Consider the following 8,660-nt stretch of genomic DNA (forward strand, 5'->3'; position numbering starts at 1 on the left):
ATATAATATAATTAATATAATTATATTAATATGTATACATTATCTATTATATGGCGGGGTGAAAATTCTTAAATTAGTCAAATCGTTTGAGCTGAGCGAAAAGAATTTGTGGGTTGACATCCAATTGATTGATTAAAATCGGTTAATATATTGTGTTCCTTTTTTGATTTGAAAATTAAAATTTTTGAAGATTCCAAAAAATTTCCCAATTGCTTCGAAAATTATGACGAATTATTTCCTGCTTTTCTGTCTAGTAGCCACCGTGACAATTGTCCCAAAAATTATTCACATTTCAGTCTTTTCTTTGAATTTTGTATACAGTTCAAATAAATTTAATTTACTTATTAGAATACTGCACAATGTAGGATACTCCTGGTGAGAGGGCTCAATAAACTACGTGCAGATTATTTTAATATAATTTCTTCTCTAGATCTATTCTTTATTTTTATGAGTCAGTTATAATCCTAATTATTACTTTCCTGATCTTTTTGTCCATATATCTGTATCCAATAAAACGGTTAAAATGCGTATTGTACATAAACTTGTAATTGTACTTAATAAAAACTAAGAATAAAAAAAACACTAAAAGCAAACTTTCTTTAAGATCACTACTATATCACCTTTCATTTACTACATAATGATTTATATGATGCTCGACTTATTAACTAAATTGCAAGTAAATATTCAATTTGTGAAATCTGATGAAAAAATCTTATGTCATTTACATTCTACGTAAATAGCATTATTAATTTTATTTTTCAATATGGATGCACTATTTTTAATATTACTGGTTTCAAAAATGTATTCAAATTTTAAATTTAACTACAGTTTTATTTTAATTTAACTAGATTGCACTTTAATTTAAAACCATTTAACGCCATGAATCATCTACAATTTTTGACTGAACTTTACTTTAATTAAACTAAAATTTACTTAAATGCTAAATTTAACTAAATTGTATTTAATCTTTACATTTAGTTTTACAAAATAGTTTTAAAAATTGCACTGCAATAAATGTTAAAGTACGAATAGAATTCTTTTTAAACTTGTTTACGTCGTATGTCGAAAATTTCTCTTTTAAAATACAGCAGACGAGAAATTAATTTAATTTAACTAAACTTTATTTAATTTTGAAATTCATCTAAATTTTATTTAAATGTTGAATTTGGCTACAATTGAAACAAATTTTATTTAAATTTGGAATTTAACTGAATTTTATTTAATTTTAAAATTTATCTCAATTTCATTTAAATGTTAAGTTTATTAAAAAAAGAATTTTTGAAATGTCACTACAATTCTAAAGTACGAAAAGAATTTTTTAAAATCTATTTATTTATTATCCCGAAAATGTCTCTTTTCAAACCAACCGTAAAAGAAATTAATCAATTTAAAAAAAATAATAAATAGAATAATTTTAGGCTCTCTGTAATTTTAATACAATTAGGTAATTCAGCGTTCACAACATTTTTCGCGTACAGAGCCAGCCGACTAACTAAGCTATAGCAAATATTGCTATAGTGATGTCGAAGGCGAACGCGAGAAACAGAAAATCACGTTCGGTTTGGAATTCAACAACTTTCAGTGTGCGCCCCGGCCCCACCCCGCCCATTAATGTGGTCGAAGGACGCGGTTGCCATAGAAACGACGAAAAGTTGAAGAGGGCAGTACCTCAATATAGTCGAAAATGTAGTTAGATATATATATATATATATATCGGCCGTCCCCACTCCTGACCCTTGCCGCATCTAGGTAAAATATCTTTGATATATCTAACTACATTTTTGCATGCTTCGAGGTGCTGCCCTCTTCAACTTTTCGATGTTTCTATGGCAACCGCGTCCTTTGCCTACGTCTACGGGAGGGGTGGGGCCAAGCCGAAGCCAAATCGAAAGTGCCGGTGATTTTCAGTTTCTCGATTCTTGCGCTTGCCTTCGCCAGCCATATCCATAGCTAACTCGGGGCTGTCTAAGCACGCCGAAAATATTAAAATTAATGAGGGCCTAAAATTATTATATTTATTATTATGGTAAAATTAATTAATTTCTTTTACGGTTTCTTTTTAAAAAAGGGACATTTTCGAGATACTAAATAAATTTAAAAAGTATATAAATTTTAAATTAATTCAGAATTTAGTTAAATGAAAAAATTGATTAAAGCTTAGTTAAATTAATTCCTCGCCTGGTCTCTTTTAAAAGAGAAATTTTCGAAATACTATATGAATAAGTTTAAAAACGAAATTTAAAAAAATATTTAAAAAAATATAATTTTAAAACAATAGTGAATTGAAGGTTCGAATAATTCACTCTATAAATTTATTCTACGTGTATTTTTAAATCCTGAAATATTGTATTATTTTTTCGCATAATTAAGCTATAACTGAAGTAATATTTACACTTGTCTGTAGTGTCGAATTGACAATTTACATTTAATTCTGAGGAAAAATTTAAGGTTTTCACTACTCATTTAATTATTTATCAAAATTATATTAAAATTCTGTTTTTTGTTTATTTTTGTTTCTTGATTATTTGAAATGTGTAATCTTGTTCCTTATAACTTGTTTAATTACAAAAACCAGTAACTAGACTGTACCTTGCAAATAAAAATTTAATTTTAAAAGTTTGAGGGCAGTTAAACACTTGCAATTCTTATACTCATCAGAATTCACAACTTCAAAGAAATCCAAATAGTTTATAAAAATAATTCAAAGAATCGAAGAATCCAAAAAATTTCTAAAGAAATATAAGGCGTTTAGGGGTGCATCTCAGCAACTAAGGTTAATACAAAAAAAATGGAAAAGGAAAGAATTCCAAAGAATTAAAATAGTTCAATAATTTTTTGCGAGCCGGGAAATGACGGGAAATTTGTTTCCTTGATTAAAACAGCCTAAGATTTCATAAGATTCCTAAGATTTAAAGTAGAAATATATAATGAATTTACAATAAAGAAGATTAATTTTCTTACCAAAAAGACGAATTTTTATCAAATTCCATGAATTTTCTACCAAATAGTTGAATTTTCAACAAAACAAAAGAATTTTCTGCCAAATAATTAAATTTAAACTTATAAAGTATGAATTTCTAACAAAATGGAAACTTGCAATTTTCATATAAAAAATTAATTTCGAACAAAACAGAAAACCCAAAATGTCAATAAAATTGTTACATGTTAAAAAAAGATTAATTTTCAACTAAATCGAGGAATTAAATTTTCAACAAAAGAGTGAACCCCAAAGATCAAGGGGATTTCTAAAAATATGAATCTTTAATGATAAAGTTCAAATTTAACCAATTCGTTTAATTTTCAATTAAAGAAGATAAATTGCGAACAAAATAGTTAAATTTTTAACCAAAGAAATCAATTTTTTTGCATTTTATGAATGATTTACGAAAATAAGACGAGCTTCCAACAAAATATATTAATTTTTAACAAAATTTGTGAATTATAAAGCCGGGAGGAGCAATTTTAAACCAGAAAATATTAATTTTTAATAAAAATGTCCATTTAAATCAAACATGAAATATTTACCTTGTTAGTTAAAAAAAAAAAAATTCTTATTGAAAAAAAAACGAATTTTCAACAAAATAGTTACATTTTGAACAAAAGAGTTCAGCCTAAAAATGACTTTTTATCCGCAGAAGATTAATTTTCTAAAAATAGAATAGTTAAATTTTCGACCAAAGAGGTAAATCTAAAACCAAAAGAATAATTTTTTTACAAAGTAGTTCAACTTTTAACCAAGCTTCTGAATTCTTAACGAAACAAGATGACTTTTTAACAAAATAGTTGCATTTTTTACAGAATAATAAAATTTGCAACTGAATACTAGAATTTTTAACCAAACGAGTTGAATTCCGAACCACAAATATAATAGTAGACTTTCTACCGAAAATGATTTCAGCATGACCCCCCTCCCCATGCAGTTGGTAATGCAGCTTATTGACGACCCCTTAAAGTTTCGATTTTTGTATTTAATGAAATTATCCTTATAATGTATAGTTTAAAATTTGTTTAGCATAAAAATACACAACGAAAAATCGACAAGACTCAGAAAACGAAATTACAACAATTAAAAGAATGGCAGAGAACAAGTATATTAAGACTATATCTAAGAAACTTTATTTTCAATTTTATTTATATTGGATAAAATATCAATATTACAGAGAAAAGTAACAGCGTTTTACTTTGAAAAATTCAAATGATTTAGAAACTGAAATTAATAACAAAAATTAAAGGGCCTCTAATATTTCTCATTCTCATCATTTATGATTGAGAAAGGATAAGAAAAGAAAGGCCAAACAATTTATCCTGATGACTTTCTTTAATGCAAAAAAATTCTCAGAGTTATAGCATTTCCAAATTTTTAATATCCATCGAAAGTCAAAATTATAAGCCAAACAACGTACGATATAAAAAAAGGAAAGAAAAGCGTTGCTTTTTAAAAGCCCTACAAGATTATCATACAAACTTTTTGGATTTTCTTGTAAAGTTGAAAATTCTAATTTTTATTGCACAAAAAATAATGAGATATGAAAAATCCCATTTTGTGGTCAAACTATGCAGGATACAAAAGAAGATGAATCAACAAAAATTGTGATCTCAAAATGATCTACAAATTCGTTAATAATCACTTTTTGGTAGGAGGCGTACGTTGTGTTTTATTCGCGAAAAATAACATTGAAAATATAAAAAAAGACTTTGTGAAAAAATGATACAAGATACGAAAAAAAATTATTTAACAAAAATTATTTACCCGAAAAAGAGCTACGAATTTGTTATGAATTACTTTTTGACATGACACGTAGTTTTGGTTTTGATCATAAAAATGGTATTAAAAATAAAAATGAAAAATTTGTGGAAAATCAACAAAAGGTACAAAAACAAATTGATTGAAAAAAGTTATTCGCCCAAAAAGTGATACAAATTTGTATTAATTTATTACATTCTTATTATTTATGATGCACAAAGTATTAGAATTGCCTGAAATTTGAGATCACAACATTCAAATTTTGAACCAAATGAAGCAAAATACGACAAAAAGTCTTGAAGAGTAAAGATAAGTTTTGAAGAATCCTACAAAATTTCTTTAAACTACTTTTCAATAGGACTCGTAATTTTGTTTTATCGTAAGTAATATATGCAGATAATCGAAAATTCTAATATCACGCTAAAAGACGCAAGATACGTGAAAAATCTAAAAGAGGAATTGTAGGATATTTTGCTTTATACATGTATAAAAAATAATATGAAAACCAAAAATCCTACAATTAGGATTTTAAGTTTATTTTAAGGTGGTTCAGAAAATATAAATTTACAACTGTCTGTCAAAAAACGAGTGCTCAGCGCCAGTGTCACGATAATATTGTGTACCTCAAAGCTTACAGAACTTTGAGAAACTTAATCTTTAACTATACTTATTTAGGCAAAAAATTCAGAATATGAACACGCATATAAATACTGCAATCTAAAGAGATGTTTTTGATAAAGTTTCATTCAAGCATTCTAAATGCAAAGAATAAATATCTGAGCGCAAATCGCGGGAATCAAAAGACGCGCGCCCCAGGCGCGCTCAAACTTGCGAGCCACGGGCACAGCGCACGGTGAGAATGTGCCCAAGACAATAAATAGTTCATTTACGGATTATTTTATTACAAACTAACAATTAAGAGATAAATGTTTTTGAAACTTGAAACAACCACTCGAGTAAAATTCAAAAATACATTTTTGTTCAATTTTGAAATTATGGGGTTCTCAATTTAAAAGATCGGGACATAATTTACATACATAGTGATATACATAAATTTCTATAAAATATTATATAAAAAATAAAACAAAAAATAATTTTATTATATAATTTTATCGTTTCATTATAATTTATTTAATTCATAATTAATTACACAAACATAGAAATTTACGAAATACTCTTTACTCAAATTAATAATCGTGAGGGAGGCGGTATTCCTATAAAATTTAACTCTACATCTAAAAACTCCAAATCGCTAATTATACATGAGAGAACGCTGTACGATCATATTTATTTAAAAAATTAATTATTTAAAATTTCAACTAAATATTTTTATCAATTAAAACTTTTAATGTTTTGAACGTATAGTTCCATTTAGTAAAATTTCTACCGCTTTTTTTCAAAACAACAAAATAATATTATTCATAGACAGTAAATTTTAATTGCAAACTGACTAATTTTTTCAATAAAAGATGTCAGCCAAAAATATTTATTACGATACAATTACATTTTAATTCAATTTAGAAGTCAATCTTATGCATCTACATATTTTCTTGATGCAAAATTTATTCAAATAATTGATTCATTAATTGAAAATAATAAATCAAAATTATCGATATAAAATTTGTATTTTATGTTTTTAAGTATTTAGTATTTGTCGACTTAGTATCGGCGATTTGGTGGACTTGTTCGACGGGTGAAGATTGCAGGGGCAAAGTAGTTGATGGGTGCGATTTTAGGGTTGAGAGGCTTGGGGGGATCGGTCAATTTTCGCCGGGAGCGCCGTCTACAATTAGTTCCTCGATTTATACACGTGCCGCATCTAGGCTTATAATATCTTTGACAACAGCTGCTGTACAAAGGTTCGGGGAGTCGGATAGGGCTGGATAAGATGGAAGAAAATAAAGTGAGATCCCCTAATTTTCTTCCTAATGTTCCTTAGATTTGATTCAGCAGATCATTTAAACAAGATTTTCTTAAGCGAAATCTTGTTTGCAGCCCCATGCCACTTTTCTGGAGGGCTGTGGAAAATATTTGTCATGAGAGTTGACGGTGGTCATGTGGTGGCGCCAGCTATGCAGTTGGCCTAGTATTCAAATATTGCACGGAAAAAGTGTTAAAAAATGTTTTTCAACTGAAAATAATTTTCTAATAGTTCTGGGTAAAAGATAATAATCTTTAAGATTTTTTATTACCTTCCTGAATAAAAAGAATTAGCGAAAATCGTAAAATTCACTGCTTTTAGACGTCAATCCCAATGCATTTCTACTAACCACAAAAAATCATTATTCTTGGGCAATCAAATTAAATATATAATTATTTGTTTAATTTTTAAATATCCGTAAAGAAAATAGTATGAATTTTATAACATTTTTATTATATTATATAATACATATAACATAATATTTATTCTATTTATTAATTTAAATTTATTTTGGATTTCCAAATATTATAATAAACAAATTATGTGTTTTAATGAACACAATTTGCTTCCTTGTTTAATAATATCATATGTTATTTCAAGTTCAAAAAATGAACCTTGTTAAAATGATTTATAAAATGGAGGAAAATATGCTAATGTTAATTATAACTAATTTTGGGAAAGAACTGCAGCTAAAAGTTGCAATTCTTATTTAATTCTATTGCTGTATCGCTTATTTTATTCTTTAAAAGATTTTCTGCAAATCTCATTGGCAGTTTTTATTTTTTTTAATTATTTATAAAAACCTATTGTTTACAAAAATAAAGATTTTATAATCCCTAAATGAAATTTTTCATCTAAAAATATATCGATGAGATTCCTTAAAAGATTTTCTGAAAATCTCATTGGCAGTTTTTATTTTTTAAAATTATTTATAAAAGCCTATTGTTTACAAAAATAAAGATTTTATAATCCCTAAATAAAATTTTTTATCTAAAAACATATCGATGAGATTCCTTAAAAGATTATCTGCAAATCTCATTGGCAGTTTTTATTTTAAAAAAATTAGTTATAAAAACCTATTGTTTACGAAAATAAAGATTTTATAATCCCTAAATGAAATTTTTTATTTAAAAACATATCGATGAGATTTGCGGAGAATCTTTTCAGGAATAAAATAAGCCCTACATTATTTTATTTAATAATAATTGCAACTTTATCTAAAGTGAGAGAGAAAAACATTAAGCTGTAAAAACTACTGTTAAATGAACAATGAAAATGATAAAGAATTTATTTTAAAAGTTCACATCAAGTTCTTAAAAAAAAAATAGTTATAATTAACAATAAAATATTTTCCTATATTTTATAAATCATTTTTAACAACGTTTATTTTTTTGCTTGAAATAACTTTAGTTCATGTTGAATTTAAAAACAAGTATAATTAAAATTCCCTTTTCCTCTTAAAGCTTAGGCTAAATTTCATGAAAATAGTTATGACGAAAAAAAAATTTTGAACTGAATTCATTAACATTAATTAAATTTTGTTGACTATGTGTAATTTTAGTTGCATGTATTTAATCTCTCCCTTTTACGGGTTTGAGGGCCTCCGCTCCCTGTACATACATTTACAATTCCATCCTTAGTCTAACTTGACTACTACTTATATTCTACTCTTTCGCATTACGTAGGATAAACAATAGTAACAGTACTGATATTAATTCCTAAAATGAGCGAGCTTCCAGGGCTTCCGTTTCTTCTTACCATAAAAAAATGCATTTTCCACGATATTGAAAACAATTTTCGTTTCTTACTGTCCCTTTTCATTATCACCCGTTTGGCTCTGCCCTACTCCCTTGCTTTCCCTTACTTCATCCAATTTCTTCATACACATCACTGCCTGTCCACTACCATCCAAGATCCATCTTACACGCTCATCCACACTCAACTGTCCCTCTTCCTCTCCTGTACATCTCTCTAATACATGTGCCCATGACTCCA

The sequence above is a fragment of the Belonocnema kinseyi genome, chromosome 3, assembly GCF_010883055.1.
Source record: "Belonocnema kinseyi isolate 2016_QV_RU_SX_M_011 chromosome 3, B_treatae_v1, whole genome shotgun sequence".
Classification (NCBI taxonomy): Eukaryota; Metazoa; Arthropoda; class Insecta; order Hymenoptera; family Cynipidae; genus Belonocnema; species Belonocnema kinseyi.